Genomic DNA, 19,589 nt, shown 5'->3' on the forward strand with positions numbered 1-19,589 from the left:
GCAGGCCATACCCAAGGTGGTGCAGAAAGAGAAGGGGGAGAGGGAAACAGAAGAGGCAAAGTGCTGCCAGAAGGCAGAAAAAGGGTTCCTAGTTCTAGAACTCATCAGCTCCAGCAGAGGAGCAGAGGCCATATTTTCCCACCAATAACGGAGGGATAGGTAGTCTATGTCAGGCCAGAGAAGACATGGAATTTCCCCAAAACAAAGGGAATTTCGGCAGCTGTTTGGGAATATTCCTTAAAGTCCCTGTCCCAAGGTAGACTAACCACAGTTGGCTCCAGTTATAGCCATTAACCCAGGAAATGAGTGAGGGAGAAGCCCCCACATGAACAGAGAGAGAATGTCAAGAGTCCCCTTTGTCTGGGATGGCCTGTGTTTCCTCCAGCAACCTGGATTTATTTGGAAGAGACCTATTTTGATAATTATCCAATATGTCAGGAGGGAGGTTAGTAGCCAAACACATTCAGGCAAACCCAATTCTGCAAAGAAGGCCCTTAGATTGGGGTTCAGTGTAGAGCAATGAAGGCCTAGGTAGGAGCAACGGGTACCCTAGGTCCATTTCCCTTTTCCTACCACAGAGATCTGACTGATAGAACCCACTGAGGCCATACAGCGTTACAGGAACCAAACCTTTCCTAAATTTTGCAATCCGAATTGTTTCCAGTGGGTTAAAAGACACCCCAAGGAGAGTTCTTGGGAACTGAAGAGAAGGTCCATTACCTAGAAAACCCCCGACTCCCAGGTGGCATCCCACGCAGGGTATGTCAGAAGTTCCTGGTGTCAAAATGATCCGAGGCATCCCCCCGAACAAAATCACTGTGACCACTGCCACTGATATAAGTTCTTGTAGGAGGGACACCAGCCCTCCCTTCTGCTTCCCCATCACATTCTAGACTACGATGGGTGTTGGTGTATGGACCGAAATACCGTGCCTTGAAGGTCATGCTGTGAAGGGATATCTTATTTTATCTTGAAGAACCCACTGCTTTTAACCCATGGAAAACACTAGAAGTTTTACAAGGGGAAAATATCCAATTTTGTAGTTTAAGTGGTTAGTAAAGGGCTTGACATAAAACAGTGAAGATAGAAATCCATCATGGTCTAAGCAGCATTCCAACACATGTAGTCTTTACAGCCTACTTCCGGAGGAAGTGTTCCCCTGTAAGCATCACTTCCCAGATGTAGCCCCCAGTAATGATTGACTAAGTGGGGGCGGAGGGAAGAAGATGGTGGAATCTCCTAGTCGGGGGGAGGAGGGAGATCTTCCTCCCTGTTGGGTCTAACTTGAGAAGTTAAAGAGCTCATTTTGGGAGCTGAAAGAGTTGTAGGTTCCCCTTCTTTTTCTTTAAAGAAATTTGAGGTGTCCTCAGTATGTAAAGGGGCCAGGGCAGACCTGACTAGACCCCACATAGTAAGGGAAGCAGGGGACACCTTTTTACCTTGTTTTGGCAACATTTCAAGTTCTTTCCAATTCTCTCCCATACTTCTAAAGTTCCTTGGTGAGAAAACCATGGGTTCTGTTCGGTGACAACCTCTAACAAACCCTGAAGTTGGTCCTCTATTATAGAGGCCCCGCTCACCTTAAGGAGATGTTTCTCATTTATAGTAGCAATGTTAGCTTTTAAGAGTTGCTTTAAAACCTTAATATATTGTCTCTGTTTGAGAGAGAGAGGATTTGACCCATATTTGGAGTTCTTAGAAAACTTTTAATTCCATAAAAATACCCTTGTCTGAAACTTCCCCGAACTCGGCCTTGAGCCAATGCCAGCTTTGCGCAGACTTCTCGTTTTCGGGGGGTCTGTACGGTGTCCATTGCAAGATGATCACATCGGGGTCACCACTTGCCAGGAATGGCCAGCAATCCCTGTGGTGACAGATGAAAGATTACTCCAGACTCTGCCGTGAAAGACAGGAGAGGGGCAAGGGGGTCAACACTCAGAAATGAAGACGCTTTGTGATTCTTTTCTCCCATTTTTATTGGTCCTTCAAGATAATCACAAATCCTTATCACTGTTCCTCAAGCACATGACGTTGACAAGGGGTCCTACTGAAAACCGGGGGATGTGTTTATAGGGAAGATATGATATGCTAATTTGGGTGTGTTCTACAAGTCCTGCTAAACATAGCCTACGGGACAATGCCTACATCTCTTATATCACAAGGCTAGCGTTTGCTACAAAGTTTCAGGAAGGCAACTCCCCGCGGCATTCCAAAGGCCTATGCCCTTCTCCGAAACCTTCCCTGTCCTCAGCTGCCTCTCTGTTACATTTTAGCAAGCCACGTTATTATGGCTGATTTCATGCTCTACATTAACCCCAACAGTTACAGAGCCTGGGTTTTCTTGGAAAACAGCCTTTACTGAATATTTGATAAAGTAAAATATGAAGAGATCATAGATAGCCAGAACGTCCCGTGGTCAGGCTGTATTTTAAGGATCTTCAGGCATTATATTATTGATCCTCAGATCAGCCCTATGGGGTTGCTACAATTTTCATCATCGTGTCACAGGAGATGGAACAGAAGCATCAAGTTCTTAAGTCAAAATGACTGAGATCTAGTGAATATACAAGGTAGCCCACTCTCCTAAGAATAAAATATGGAAAAAAGATCTCAGCTGAATCTGTAGTCTGGAGGCAAATTCCTACAGCCCATCCCTGATCTACTAAAACACAGCTAAACCACAAACTGGTGAATGAGAAATAAATGCTTATTTTTAAACATCAGTGAAATCCTGGATTGTTTGTAACACAACTTCAGCAATCAGAATTGCCATTTACACATTATATGAAGTTGATTTAGAATACTCACATAATTTCTCTATGTAATGATGAGGAATAAGTACAGAAAATTTGAAGAATATATCTTCAAAGAGATAAACGTATATAAAATACAAATTTATTTTACAAATAACTATCGAGTTTAACCTCTCTCCCTGATGTATTTGAATTAGGGTAGGAATATCTCTGAATCATGATTAAAATAGGAATGCGTGTCCTAAATTCTGGCAATCACTAGCTGCTTGACACACACAAATATCTTTATACTTTTAATTCTTGTTTTCTTCACTATTTAACATTTATTTTTCACTTCAGAGTATTTGTTAGCATAGTAGTAAAGAGTGACAGAGGTGGTGATGTGGAGAATTTAATAAAACAAGATCTCTTCCAATATATCTGGAATGCGGGTGAGGAAAACAACACACAAGAAAGAGTATCAAAGGACACTGGTTGTTACTCAATGAAAAACCTATCTCTACCAAATAATGAACCTAATTTTGATAGTGCTGTACTAAAAGTGACTCAGAATATACCTGTTCATTCCATTCTCTGAGGAGGTGGGACAGATGTGAACAGCTTTATAGAACAACCCTGTGGTTGTTGCATGATAACCCTGAGTGCCTGTTAACCATTTCGTACTCTTGGCTCCATCCCTCAGTGCCCCGTTTTCAGACGTTGGGACTAGAGTCTATAAACTTCTCTGGTTTCTCAGCTCACACGAGGTTGAGTTATGTCAGTAGAAGGCAATGGAGAGACATTGCAACAGAAACGGCTCTTCTTCCTGGTTTCATGGTGTTTTCGGGGTGTTTGGCCGCCATGCATGCAGGAAGTCCTTGTATTCAGCCTCCAGCAAACTTTTGTAGCCAGAACCAGTCAAAGCTTCCTGCCCTCTGCTCTGTGCCTCCTAACAGCCTGGCAGGGGTTCTTCCTGCTTACCAGTCACAGCTTGAGATCCATGCTCACCAAGATCAGCCTGTGAACTGTGGAGCTGCTCTGTCCCAGGCCAATCCCGTGACCATGTCTGCTATGAAGCCGGGTGTAGCCACATCGTCTTCAATGACATCTAAGTCCCATCTTCAGAGTGTAGACCTGGCTTCCTAGTGATCCCTTCCTTGGGTACTCTCCTTTAATTCTAACGTATTCTGATGATTTTCTTTATCTTAGCACCATTCCTCTTAGTAGGCTTTCCCTTACAAATAGATGATAATTTGTTTTTACTTTGGTTTCTGTGTCCTGACTCAATTCCTACTCATAACCTTGCCACCCTCAATTGTTCAACCCTCATTCTTAGCCCCTCTAAGCGCTAGGACAAATCAATTCATTTGGAATTCTTAGTAGAAATTTTCACCTTGGGGCGCCTGGGTGGCACAGCGGTTAAGCGTCTGCCTTCGGCTCAGGGCGTGATCCCGGCGTTCTGGGATCGAGACCCACATCAGGCTCTTCTGCTATGAGCCTGCTTCTTCCTCTCCCACTCCCCCTGCTTGTGTTCCCTCTCTCGCTGGCTTGTCTCTATCTCTGTCAAATAAATTAAAAAAAAAAAAATTAAAAAAAAAAAAAAGAAATTTTCACCTTATCAAGGAACTTACAAAAACAGTGTTTGATATTATGATTTGTGATTTAAGCAGAATTCATTTTAATAAATGACAAAAGCTTGAGAAATGCTATGTACCTGAGTATTTACGTTTTAGATTAGTATGACACCAACACGAAGGGTGAAGGCGCAGGTACACTTTGGACTTTGGGAGATTATGAAGCATCACTGCAGGGTCATCCTTGTAACGAATGACCCATGCTAGTGAGTGTTGCTGATGACAGGAGAGGCCATCACGTGTGTGGACAGGGGCAATTGAGGAAATCTCTGTACCTTCCTCTTAATTTTGTTGTGAAAATTGCTCTAAAAATAACATCTTACAAATATTCTGAGAAAGCAATTGTATGGCTTCAGAAGAAATGAGAGATAGTTCTTTAGATGGTGGCAGAGCATTATACCAAATTAGGTAACGAATGCCTGATGCTTACAAACATATGGATTTAATTCTAAGCAGTTTGCATGAGAAACTATGTTTGAATCAAAGATGAAAAATGGACAATTCTTGTCACTCTCTGAAGACACTGATGATCTGAAATACAGAAATTACATCTCATTAATTTAGTAATGCATACCATAATATTTTGATGAATAATTTATTTTGACTAATAGTGATATATCAACACCTAAATATTTCTCTTGTCATTGTTCTATGAAAACACTGCAACATTTGTGTTCATCTAATTGCTCACATTTTAATGTTTTTCCTTGTAAGATTAATTCTTTTAAGTCATAAAATATAAACATTCTCAAGAAACTTACATTTCAGAGAAGAAAGTTGAGACTTTTGGCCACACAGATGAAGTATTACTCTTAGAGATTTTAACCCATGAAGAACGAATGAAGAAGTTCAACAAATACTATGAGAAAGCAGATTTTATTAGAAGTCAAATAGAAGCTCTTATACTCATTTAAATTTTGAGGTAACAATAAAGTTAATTCTTTCTGACTTTATAGTATCTGTCTATATGTGTATATTTTGTATCACACTGGACACACTGTAAAAGTATCTTAATAGGACTAGGAAGGAGGAGAAACTGACAAAGATAACAATTTTGGGTTTCTGATAAATGACAAAAGGTTGAAAGTACTTTGTGAAATATTTACATTGGAAAAAATCCTCGAGATTCAAGTAAGAAGAAGCACCTTGTAATTTGCTAGTGTAGGACAGTTCCTATGCCTCTCCCCCTGTCACCCTAGCTCCGTGATCAAGAAGAATTGTAAATTTTACATTTGGAAAAGGTGCAAATAGCAATGGTGCTGGTCAACAGGGACAGACTTGATTAGAAGTTGGGAAGGGGGCAAAATAGTCCATTGATTTTCAAGCTCAAAGTGCTAATTTTGCTTGGTCATGATGAGGAAAACCCATGCTTTTATTAGTCAGAGCTTGTGGTCTTTGTGTCAAGCTCTCTGACTCCCATAAATATAATGGGAAGTTACTGTAAGGGAAAATACAACAGAAGAGTTGGCATGAACTCTCTACACACTCTTGGCAGAGGGGAAAATATATGTGCATAGGGAGAGGAGACCAAGGTGAACCCACTAGAAAGTAAAGGCTGAAAGAGACTTGAGAACTGCTAATGAATTTATGAGGACTCCTCTCACACACACACACACACATGCACACACACACACACACACATCACAGGGCAGAGGGTGAAAGCCCAACTGACTTGTAGTGTTCAAACACAGACTTTTAAAATAATTAGTGATTGACATTTAACCTTCAAAATCACAAGGATCACACCCAGAAAGATAGGCTAAAAAAGGAAAGAAATTAAACAATTAAGAATTTGGAAAAACTTGGGGCGCCTGGGTAGCGCAGTCGTTAAGCGTCTGCCTTCGGCTCAGGGCGTGATCCCGGCGTTCCGGGATCGAGTCCCACATCAGGCTCCTGCGCTGGGAGCCTGCTTCTTCCTCTCCCACTCCCCTGCTGTGTACCCTCTCTCGCTGGCTGTCTCTCTGTCACATAAATAAAATCTTTAAAAAAAAAAGAATCGAAGTTGTTGAGGGTACACTTCCATATTCTCGCCCGTGCCCACTGAACCCAGGNAGAAGGCAATTTCAGAGGAGAAGATTCTGCAGTAAAGTTTACGCAACTTACAAAACATAATAAATCTATGAAAAATGAAAAAGAATGCATGTTTATTGAACTATATTGTCAAGAACGTCTACAAAAAAAAAAAAAACCTTGAAAAGCAACTGGAAAACGTCTTCTGCATTAAAGGAAAAAAAAACAGGTCAATAGAAACTTTTACTAGGATAAGATGTTACGTTATTAGAAAGAAGTACTTTAAAGTAATAAATATGTGTGTATATATATATATAATTAAATAAAACTTAGTTCAAATAATTAAATGAAAATATGATGGCAGCAATATAGCAAGTAGGATTTATCAATAGAAAAATAAAACTATATGAACAGACAATTCTTGCTTTATACATACCTGAAATTAAAATTTTAATAAATTGGCTCTACAGAAAATTTGAGATGCAGAGCAAAAAATTGATGAAATTGAAAAAGGAGTAAGAGTACTTTTTCACCAAATAGTATGAGAGAGAAAAATTAACAGAGTTCAGAAACCTTCAAAATAGTATCAGGAAAACTAGCATAGTTCTAAATACAATCTAAGAAGGAGAAGAGAGGCCGACAAAAACTCAGAAAATCAACCTTGAGTCACAATGTATGAACAACTTCTAAACATCATTTCCAAATATTTATAGACCCCAGAAGTTTAGCAAACTAAGAGATGTGGACATAGAAACCCACACATCTGGTGCCTGGGTGGCTCAGTAGGTTAAGCATCTGCCTTTGGCTCAGGTCATGATCCCAGGGTCCTGGGATCCAGTCCTGTATCGGGCTCCCTCTCAGCAGGGAGTCTGCTTCTCCCTCTCCCCCTCCCCTGCTCATGTTAACACGTGCTCTCTGTCTCTCCCCTTGCATAAATAAATAAATAAATAAATAAATAAATAAATAAATAAAATCTTTTTAAAAAGTTAAAAAAATAAATACACATCTCAGGACATCATACTGAGATGACTGAAGATCACTTAAAAACACAAAGAAATAATCTTGAGGGAACAGGGTGGATTAAGAGGCGGCTTAAGTCAGTATGAAATTCAGGGAATGGGTGATGTATCTTCCACCTCCAGCAGCGTTAGACCATGTTATCTACCACAGAATCCATATCTCCTCTGGACACTATTTCAGACTATGGAGAAGAAGTGACATCAGCAAGATACAGCAGTAGGAAGCCCCAAACCATAAATCCCAATGGAAACAATAAAATAAAGATACATCCAGACCCAAACAGATGCATATTCCTTCTAATCGTTTTTGATAAGTTTGCCAAGACCACTCAGTAGGGAAAGGACAGTATCTTTTACAAATGGTGGTAGGAAACTATCTACATGCAAGAAATGAAGTTGGATGCTTACATTGACACCATATACTAAAGTTAACTCAAAATATGCACTAAAGACCTAAACATAAGATGTAAAACTATAAAATTCCTTGAAGAGAACATGGGGAGAAAAGTAGACAATGTGATATTTGGCAATGATTTCTTGGATATGACACCAAAAGCACAGAGCACAAAGGAAAAGTCCATTGTAGAAAAATGGGCTGCATCAAAACAGAACCTAAAACTGGTCTAAGAAAATAGTCTATGTTTTTAACGTGGGTAATGGGATATATTTTATGTTATGTGGTTTGGTTGCCAGAACTTAAAAAAACAAAACAAAAGGCAAACAAACAAAAGGTGGTGATCTTGGTAGCAGCGAGAGAAAAACTAGTCATTACAGTTAGGGAAATAACAATATGGTTAATAGATGAATTCTCACCAGAAACAATGAAAAATGAAAGATAGGGAGGGTCAAAATCAGAACTGAAAGTACAAAAAAAAACCACCAAAAAACCATGCCTACTCCCCACACAAAAGAAATCTAACATTTTGTTCATGTGAATAAAAAAAAAATTTCAATCAAAAGATAGAAATTGCCATCCTGAATAAAAAAGTGAGAACCGTCCATATGCTGTCTGGTACAGACACACCTTAGATTCAATGCAGAAATAAGTGAAAGTAAAAGGATAGCAAAAGATCTACCCTACAACCTGTAACCCCATAAGTGAGCAGAAATGGCTAATGTAATATCAGAAAAGTAACTGTTAAAACAAGAATGTTGTTAGAAACTAAAAGAAACATTTAAACCTGTTAAGGCTGTCAATATAAGAGGAAGATAAAGCAGTTATAAACATATATTATTCACCTAACAGCAGAACCGTCAAACACATGAAATAGAAACTGACAGATTTGGGAGGATAAATGCAAAATTCAATGAGTATATTTTGGAGATTTAAAAGTTCTTCCATCAGTAGTGAGAGAACAGCAGGTCACAAAATCAGAGGCCTATGGAAAGCAAAGCACTAGGAACCATCTTGACATAACTGACATACATAGAAAGTATTCTTCTAGGCCATAAATAGGGATCGAACATTTAAAGGACGGAGCTATTCAAAGCACATTCTCTGAAGAGAAAGGAATAAATTAGAAGCAACAACAGAAAGAAATTTTGGAAATTTCCAAACATGTGGAAGGTCATACACTTCTGAAAAATTTACAGTTGAAATTATCTTGTACTGGATAATAATCAACTGAAAATGTATCAAAACTTTCGGGGGGGTACTAAAATAGTGCTTAGACACAGTTTGCAGTTTTGTCACTTATACTTAAAAGGAGGAGTGTTATAAAATGCATGATCTGAGTAGCCTCCTTTTCAAGACGTTGTACAGAGAAAAGCCTATTAAAGTTAGAGAAGGAAGAAATGTTAAACATATATTTAGCTGAAAGCTGATTCTGATCTACGTATAGGAGAATAACTCATCAGCAGGAGTATGGATGAATACATTACAGTAGAGTCAGACCTAGAACAGAAGTGAGTTTGGACAATTGAAAACTTCATGCAACTATATAGATGAATTGCACAAGCTTAAGTTCCCATGAAAATTCCAAAACTAAAGTATGCATATTATATGATTCCATTTATATAAATGCTTTACTAAATGCAGATAAGAACATGAAAGGGGCATTTTGCAGTGCTGATAAAATTCTTTTTCTCATTCCATGCGATGGTGACACTTGAAAATTCAGCCATCAGTTGGCATGTATCCCATGTGCATTCATCTGTATGTACATTATACCACAACAAAATTTCCATAAGAGAATATTATAAAAATATGCAAACATATTTAAAGCTAGACACAAATTTGAAAAAATCCTACCAAATACAACTTGTGAAAACAAAAACAAAAAGAAATAAAAATATCAGAAATGTCTTACAACTTACAATTTGATGTACAATTTGGAAAACTTTTCATATTCTATTAGAAAATATCTAGATGTTTATTATTAAAGAAAAATGTAATGCCAATTAAAAACAAAAAAGGGGCACCTGAGTAGTTCAGTTGGTTGTGTCCAGCTCTTGTTTTCGGCTTGGTAATGACTCAAGGTCCTGGGATCTAGACTCATATTGGGCTCGCTGCTAAGTGGGGAGTCTGCTTGTCTCTCTCTCCCTCTCTTCTTCCACCCCCCCTTCGCTCTCTCTCAAATAAATAAATCTTTAAAAACAAAAAAAAAGTTGAGGGGAGAAAAAAGAGTCTAATAAAATGTGTTCTATGCATTTTGATGGGAATATTTAAAATAAAGGAAATTACATGTCAGTGGCAATCATAAATAGATTTGGACAATATTTAAAAATAAAGGACTGTGACTCACTGAAGCAATACCACATTGCATTTACATTTGAAATTCCAGAATCTTAATCCATCACATTACCCTCTAGAGTAAAGAAAATCAAATGATGTGATTTCTCTGATGCAGAGAATTTCTCTGATTTCTCTGATGCAGATAAGACAAATATCCATTCTTAATTAAAAAAAAATCTTTAGAAAGATAAAAATAAATAGGAAACAGCCAGGCAAAGATCTAGAATAAGTATGGTAACTCTGAAAAAGAATTAGTATGGATGTACTGTTTACAAAAAAGATTGTTTTAAAAGTATGAAATTGACATAAAATACATAAGGATATTAAAGAAACAGATTAGAGAGTCCAAAATTTATACCCACATATATATGGAATGGAGAGTTTCACCAAGGATGGAAAGTCAGTCATTGGAGGAAGTTAAATCTTTTCAACAAATGTTGAAGATGAGCACAGGGCGTTGAATGTAAGTGATGAATCACTAAATTCTACACCTGAAACTGATATTGTACTGTATGTTAACTAACTATAATGTAAAAGAAAACTTGAAAAAGAAAAGAAAAAAAGCAAATGTGATAGAAACAATTCAGTATCAAATAATATTAATATTTATATACTTTATACTATAAAAATGCTAAAAATTGCCATACATAAATGTGAACTATAACATTTCAAGGAGGTATATTAGAAAAAAAATCACTTAAAGTGGGGCAGAGAGTTCTTATATAGAACACTAAAAATATGACCCATAAAAGAACAAAATGATGAAGTGTAGCTCATCGGGATGATTTCTACTCTTTGAAGAGAAAGGAAAGATAAATCATAGACTTCAGAGGAAAGACTTACCAAACATACATCTAATAAATGACTTGCTGCCAGGACGCATAAAGAATTCTCAAAATACAATAACAAATATATAAATATAAGCAAACTATTTCAACAGTTAACTTCATCAAAAAAATATGGATGGCAAATGAGTACAAGAAAGGATACTCGACACTGTCAGTCTTAGAAATATTCAAACTGAAACCGCTACAAATCAGACTTCCAGTCCTGGAAAGATAGAGAAGATAAACTTTTCTTATTCTTCGTACCAAATACAGCAAAACCCCCTGGGTATTATTATGTACAAGACAACATAAGAAGATTCAAACAGGTGACAAGAAAGCTGACAGAACTGGGCACTCCAGACCCGAGGAATGAGATTGGGGTCAGTTCCCTGGAATTTCTCTTTCCCTCACATGTCCCAGACTGTCCCACACCCATGGGGACAGACAAAAGTCCCAAAACTGTTTTTTTTCTCTCCAGTCAATATAACAAGAAAAAGGCATGTTAGGAAAACAGAAATGTTTTAGATACTAAGTGCATTATCCCAATCAAAAACCATTGACTACCCAGCAAAATTATCACTCAGGAATATAGGGGAAATTGACATGCTTCGATAAAGGAAAACTGAAAATGTGTCACAACCAGACCCACTCTGAAAGAGCTGCTAAACGGAATTATCTAAACAGAAATTAAACGGTAAAAGAAGGAATCGCGGATCATCAGAAAGAAAGAAGCAACAAAAGAAAGAATAAAACTATCATATGTCTAATGGACTTTCCTTCCACTCTTGTGTTGTCTAAACTTTGATATTTGAAGCAAAATCATCAGTTGAAGCCAAATTATAACAACCATGTGATTCTCAATGTAGGGAGAAAAATATTTAAGACAATTATAGTATAAATGGGACATTGTAAAGGGACGTAAAGGAAGGTAAGGCTCTATATTTTACTGAAAGTGCTGTGGGTTATGATAGACTGTATATAATTATCTATATAAGATGTGTAATATATATGTTATTTACCTAAAGCAGATTAGAACATATATGGCCATATATATAACATTATCTGTATAAAGTTATTTATGAAGAAAAGATCTACTTTGCTATAAATTATGCTCCATCAGTTAGGTCATGATGTAGAAAAGTATAACCTTCACTTTTATCTCACAGCATCCCAAATACAGCATCACAAAAAATAAATTCCAACTGGATCAAGACCCTAATTAAAAGTTAAAAAATAGGGATGCTGGGATCAAGTCCATCTTCAGGCTCCTTGCGCAGCAGGGAGCCTGCTTCTCCCTCTCCCTCTGCTTCTCCCCCTGCTTGCGTTCTCTTTCTGTCAAATAAATAAATAAAATCTTTAAAAATAAATAAATAAAGTTAAAAACAAACAAAAGGTAAATACAGGAAGTACTATAAAAATTATATTCATGAACTTTGACTAACCCCTGAAATAGGTGCAAAATAATCAATCACTAACACCCAAAATGATAAATTGGACCATGATAACATTAAATTCTGATCATTAAAGGACTCCAGTAGGGAAGTAAAAATGCAAGTCACAACTATTTCCATCTCATAAACTCAAAAAAGCGCTCATCTCTAAGATATGACAAGGATTGGGCGGGTGCATGGCTCAGTGGGTTAAGCATCTGCCTTTTTTTTTCTTTATAATAATTTTTTATTATGTTATGTTAGTTACCATACAGTACATCCCTAGTTTTTGATGTAAAGTTCCATGATTCATTACTTGCGTATAACACCCAGTGCACCATGCAATACGTGCCCTCCTTAATACCCATCACTGGCCTATCCCAATCCCCTACCCTCCTCCCCTCTGAAGCCCTCAGCCTTTGGATCATGTCATGATCCTGGGGTCCTGGGGTGGAGCCCTGCATCAGGCTCCCTGCTCCATGGTGAGCCTGCTTCTCCCTCTCCTCCCCGTTCGTGCTCTCTCTTGCTATCTCTCTCTCAAATAAATAAATAAAATCTTTAAGAAAAATATGGCAAGGACTAGAGAAGGGAAAGAGGACACCATCTAGGAGAAATGGGCAGGAGACATACTCAAGTACTTCTCATTCTTACTGAAGAGAATATCTTAATGATTCACAGGCCAGGAAAATGATACTATATAATGATCAGAAATTGTTGTATTAATTTTTCAGAGACTATTGAGTTTTGGATCAAGGGACTACTTTGTACAATGTATATTTATACAATACACTAGAGAAGTGTAGGGATAATTTAACATATCTATGACCATGCAATTTCATATTAATGCTTAGAAGAAAATGTACTATAATTTTATTTAAATACAATTATAATGTTATATTTATACATTAGTATTTTATTATGACAAATATATTTATATTCCATAAATATAGTATATTATATTCTATGCAGTTATGTATAATAAATTATTATGACTACAATTTGTAGTTATAATAAAAGACATATAAGGGTGGAGCACCTGGGTGGCTCAGTTGGTTAAGCATCTGACTCTTGTTTTCGGCTCAGGTCATGAGCTCAGAGTGGTGAGATCAGCCCTGTGTTGGACTCCATGCTCAGCACAGAGTCTGCTTGAGATTCTCTGTCTCTCCCTCTCCTTTCGCCCCTTCCCACACTCTTTGAATGAGTAAATAAGTAAATAAATTAATTAATTAATTGATAGTTTAAAAAAAGACATAGAAAAGGCTTTTCATAAAAATAATTATTCATAATACTTCATACTAAAAAGGAACTAAATTTCTGAGACCAGCTTTTAAAAGGTCATATTCATATAAGACAGCAGTGAAAATTCACAAACTATAGACAAATGCGATGATATAGATGGATTACAAATATCACATGAGACTGAAAGGAGACACACATAAAGATGCACACTGCATGATTCCATTGATGTAAGCTCTGAAAATAAGCATAGATATTTCATAATTTTAAAATGGGCAAGGCTGACAGAGGCTTTAAACTATTTCCTGCTCTGATTTGTAATTATGTGGTTCTCACTACTTTGTGATCAAGTTGCACGATCTTAGGTTTAGTTTCCTTGATGTGTGGTAAAATTAAATAGTAAAGTTATTTCAGGTAAAAGCACTTTAATAGAAGCACTGTTTTCAGTGAAAAGCAAGACCTGGAAAATATCAAATGTACATTAAAGGTATAAAAATATAAATAAAACATTGTATAGTCAAACTATGGAATAGTAACGGACTTAAAATGTACAAAAATATGGATGAATTCTACTGATATAATATTAACTGATAAGCTTTTTTTTAAAAGATTTTATTTATTTATTTGTCAGAGAGAGAAAATGAGAGGGCACAAGGTGGGGGAGAAGCAGGCAGAGGGAGAAGCAGCCTCCCTGCTGAGCAAGGAGTCTGATGTGGGACTGGATCCCAGAACCCTGGGATCAAGACCTGAGCTGAAGGCAGAATCTTAACGGACTGGGCTACCCAGGCACCCCTCAACTGATAAGCTTTTAATAAGATGCTGGAAACGTTTGAAATCTTACCATGTCCTCTTCGTCTACGTAGAGCAGATTAGAGTTCTTAGAAACACAGGATGTCAAACTCTCATTCCATGTTTTTTTTTTTTTCAGTGCTAATGTAATAGCAATTGTTGGAATATGTAAGCCACTCTTTTGGGCAATGACTGCAGGAATAAGCTAAAGAAAGATTATGAGATATTATCCAAACAGCTTTGACTATTAAAACACACAAATTTACAACTTGCATACACACACACACACACACACACATTTATATAACATATCCATGAACCCATATAAAGGAAACACACAAAATGCCAATCTCTACATGTCCTTTGAGTCACTGAACAAAACCACTTTTTAGGCATTGTAAAATGATTTCTCTCTTCTGTTATAGCAGGAGGAAATTTGAGGCAATTGGTAACAATGGGTATGGTGATTTTAAAATAGGATTTCTTCATATTGTTGCCTAAGAAGGAATACTCTCTTCTAATCATTACTTATTAACATCTATTATCTATTATCTGTATTTTATAATTTACGTCTCCCCTGAAACTCTATTTTGATTTTGTACAGTCTAGATGGAGACAAAATATCAACTGTACTAATATCAGAACTATAAAAATCATTGCATACCTTCTTGGATTCTTGTAACTGGGTGTGAATTGTTCTGCTGTGGTGGTCCACTACCTAAAAATATTAATTAAGGAAATTACAAGTGAAGTACAAGGAAAAATTAAGGAAATTATAAGGAAAAAAAATCCTTGTAATCATTTTAGTTTTTCTGTTTGAAACGTGATGTATTTTTTAAGATTAGAATACTCTGGCATAAAATTGATTTACCAAGATCAATTAATAATATCATGAAGATTTGAGGAGAAATCAATTCAAAAGCTTAAACAGCCAAACTTTGGCATCTCTTACAGTATTTCGTTTAACCAGTCTCAAGAATTAACCTTTCTCAATTATGTTTCTCAATTATGAATATATGCATATTTTCCTCAATCGTTATTTATACTTTTGAGAAATTCAGAATAAGCATTCCACATTTAGTCTAAATACATACATGAAAAAGAAAGTTCCATTCCATGACACTTGAAATACTTAGAGGCACTGATGATCATTGAAATGAAAAGATCTCTCATAATCTTTCAAAGATTTACTTACAGGGAAGAGAACTTATCATTCTTGATACAACATATGTCAAGACAAGGCAGGTGATTCCCAAAATCCCAGCAATGAGCTTCTCTAGAGATAATGGCAAATCTGCGGGGAGAGAAATGAAACACTGAGAAAGGGTGTATGGATGGAGACCAAAGTTTAGACAATTTACGTACAAGACAACCAAAATGTGCAGGGAATCATAGGTATAAACATAGACCATAAATGCGTATCTACCATTGTAATCTTTCTGGTCCTATGCCATTTAATTTTCAGGAAACATGATGCTCCACGAGTTGTTGGGCAAAGACCATGAATTACAACAATGCCTGAGTAAAGTTAGTCCTCAGATTTCAATAACAATATCATATTCCAGTTTTAAGCTCTGACCTCACAAATGAAAAATATGGGAGATCATTCCCTACTCTTTCCCCAAACCGCAGCCCCTCAGGTTCACATCCTAGAACAGCTGTACTGTGTGCTGTACTGTGTGCTTTATTTTTGCAATGGTAGTTCTTGTAATTCCCTTGAAGATCCTCAGAAGCATTTGAAGATTTAACTCTGCATAGAACATTTTCTGCTCAGTTACTGAATTAGAGCTCTTAGTGCCCTTACCTTTCAATTGCTGTCTTCTTGAGTTCTTAACCAGATTTGGCTCTGAGAGATATTCTCTTTGGTTATTCATCTCAGCGGCTGAGTGCTCTCAGGGACTGTGCTCTGTGAAAACTGAACTTATGTAGTTGATAAATGGTGTAGGTCAATACCAAGAGTGTTACTAGAGTCACATGGGGTGGAGTGTGAGGTAAGTGGTAACACTCTTTTGCAGTTGAATGATATAAAAGTCTGTTTCTAATTTTCTCAGAGCTTTAAATAAGTGTTTCATCATAGAATAAATGATTTGTAAAATGATATTCCATGTTCGATGTAATATTTTCGGTTGCAGCCGTGAACAGCAATAAATTAGTGAGGAATAAAGAAACTCATAAAGAATGGTAACCTTATTAACTTAACGTTAGATTCCATAGACATATTTAAACACTGTTAGAATAGCTGGGTCAAAACTAAAAGGCTGTATTAGGAAATAATGAGTCTATATTTTTTATAAGTTTTAAAATCCATGACTGGTTAAAGATTGAATGTTCTAAAGTTGGGAGAATAATAATGTTAACATATACAAGGAATTCCTGCAGTAAATTACTTTTATTTGGTGAGTTATATTTACTTAAAAAAAGGGTATGAGGTCATATCAAATGACCTTTTATTTTGAATAATTGTAGAATTCTGGAAATCATTAAGTTTTAATGAAATACTTTATATGGTAAAATATGCTACGTGACACACTAAAGTTATCCAAAACCTAAACAATACTGAAAACCAAAAAAATTTAATAAATAAATAAATAACAGAAAAGATTTCTAAAAATCCTTATAGGGCACCTCAAAAGGGTGATTGATAATGGCCAATATAAGTAACTGTAAAATGATAAATAAAAGTAGACATCGTTTATGGAAGAATATTGTTGGTGTGAACTCAGAAACCACCGATGGCTGTCAAAGGCAGTGAAGGAAGCTTTATTGTGTAAACAATTGTAGCAAGTCAGATAAATGTAACTGAGTAATTCACATATTTAGCTCTACAGTCGGTGAGCCCTAGAATCACTTCTGGCTTTCAAACTTACAAGGTGTGACGTTTTAAAAGTTACTTCATGTCTAGCTATCTAGTTACTAATCTATAATTGGGATAAAGATATGTAAACTATAATGCATGTAAAACACTTAAGATTTAAGCCGGCATTTATAAACTCTCAATAATATGTTATTTATTTCTATTTTTAACACAGTTGCCATATCATTGTTTCTGATTTGTATCATAAATGTAACATGATTCGCAGGGATGTCTTTATCAGTGTGGTAAAAACTTTTGCAAAGTTTTGTTCAATTTTTTTAGAAATCTTATCATTGTTCATAGGTAAGCTGAAATCAGCATATTATAGAAATTACCTCATCCTGATATTATGAAAAATTCAACTGGTTTTATTTAAGAAAGTATATGAAGAATTACCTTTGACCTTCATACTTGCAAGGTGTTATTTTAAAAATCTATTTTTAAAGGCTGGGCTAAAGATCAAGTAATATATGAAATTATATCTATGTTGGTGACAAATCAAAATTAACTGTTCCTTGTCATGCATCATGTTTTCGAGATTTCACTTGCAATTATATTGATTTATAAACCCTTATCATATGTGTGAGTCTACACTTGATTACTCCTCCACAGGCAAGAATTTGAATATTTAAGAAATTTTTGAACATATTTCATACTTATTCCTGTTTGTTACCTTGCATTGTTAGAATAGAGATAACCAGTGTTCTCTGTGATTTTGTTGTGCTTTAGTTGTGCCTAAGGTGCATCCCATCCAGCATTTGTGTCTCCCACTAGATGAGGTGGCTGGAAAGACAGGGTGGCAGTGACACATACCTTCCGTTGGCCAGAGAGTTGGGCATCTTCCAGGGGCAGACCAGGTTATTCTTGTAAACAGGTAGTATCTGTGGTCTTTACAGACTGCCCGCCCTGTGAAAGAGCTCAGAGTGAGGCAATAGTGGAAAAAGTACATTTCTCATCAATGTGTCACTTAAAATTTGAACAGGAAATCCTTACACTTGGGCTATTCTGAAGACACTTTATCACACACCTCCAGAATGTCCGAGACTTTCAGCTTATAGTCTGGCATCTAATTGGCATGTGCCTTTCAGAAATTTTTATGTTCTGAAAGATACTAGGGTCAGAGATTTGACCACCCATGCTGTTAACTTGCTTTTTTCTCAGTCACAAATGCTGAGACCTGAAAATTCAAGTCTTTTAAGAGTATCTTAAATGTGTCAGTTCTTTTTTTGCACAGGTTGGTAAATCTTGGTATAACGCACATCTTTCCCTTATACTCTTCTTATGTCATTAGTGTTAAATGGGAAAAATCTGAAACCATCATCCCATTAACAATAGGAATTTAATGATATTTATCTCCAAGCCTTTGAAGAATTACTACATTTTCAACTTTATGGTAACTCTTGCTCCTATCACCAACTCCTAAACCGTTCTCAATTTCTCTGCCCTAGTTCTTAAGATTCCTACATTCCATTTTATTATTCGTAAATAAGTTATTTAAATTTCACATGATAAACATAAATGTCTCTGGAAAGGTTAAAACATTAGACAGTATTGAACTATACAACCATGGTAGAGGTTACAATATTAAGTAACTACTCATGACATTATTCATTGATTCATCCTCCAATCATAACCAGATGTCTCTTATTTAATAGGGATATTTGTCATAAATGACAAAAACCCAATTTTAGCTATGTAGGGAGAAAACAAAAGTAATTTTTAAGCATTGCCCTTAACCACAAAAATAGAAGGGCAAGAAAGGTAGACTTTTTGACCCAAATTAATGACATACAAATATCAAAAGAATTTTGACGAATTTAAATAAAAAATTTAAATCCAATTATCTAGTTTGCATCAAATGAAATTCTTTTCATCATTCCTTATTTTTAATATTTATTTATTTATTATTTTTTATATTAATCTTCTGTATTGCTATTATTTTTTAATTATGTTTTTGTCATTATGTTCAATTAGCCAGTACAGTACATTGTTAGTTTTTGATATAGTGTTCAGCGATCCATTAGTTGCATATAACACCCAGTGCTCATCACCACACTGGCCCTCCTTAATATCCATCATCCACTTATCCCATTCCCCCACAGTTTTGTTCCTGGGCTCCAGAGTCTTTCATGGTTTGCATCCCTCTCTGATTTCTTCCCATTCAGTTTTCCCTCCCTTTCCCTGTGGTCATCCATGCTGTTCTTTATGTTCCACCTATGAGTGAAGCCATATGATAATTGTGTTTTTCTGCTTGACTTATTTTACTTAGCATAATTCCCTCCATTTCCATTCTTACCGATGAAAATAGTGTGTATTCATCCTTT

General features: G+C 36.3%; 1 pseudogene; it reads right to left on the bottom strand.

The window, feature by feature from the left end:
* Positions 1 to 1,958: 1,958 nt before the first annotated feature.
* Positions 1,959 to 16,351, bottom strand: LOC105241796 (annotated as a pseudogene).
* Positions 16,352 to 19,589: the final 3,238 nt, after the last annotated feature.

This window comes from Ailuropoda melanoleuca, chromosome 16, assembly GCF_002007445.2.
Source record: "Ailuropoda melanoleuca isolate Jingjing chromosome 16, ASM200744v2, whole genome shotgun sequence".
NCBI lineage: Eukaryota > Metazoa > Chordata > Mammalia > Carnivora > Ursidae > Ailuropoda > Ailuropoda melanoleuca.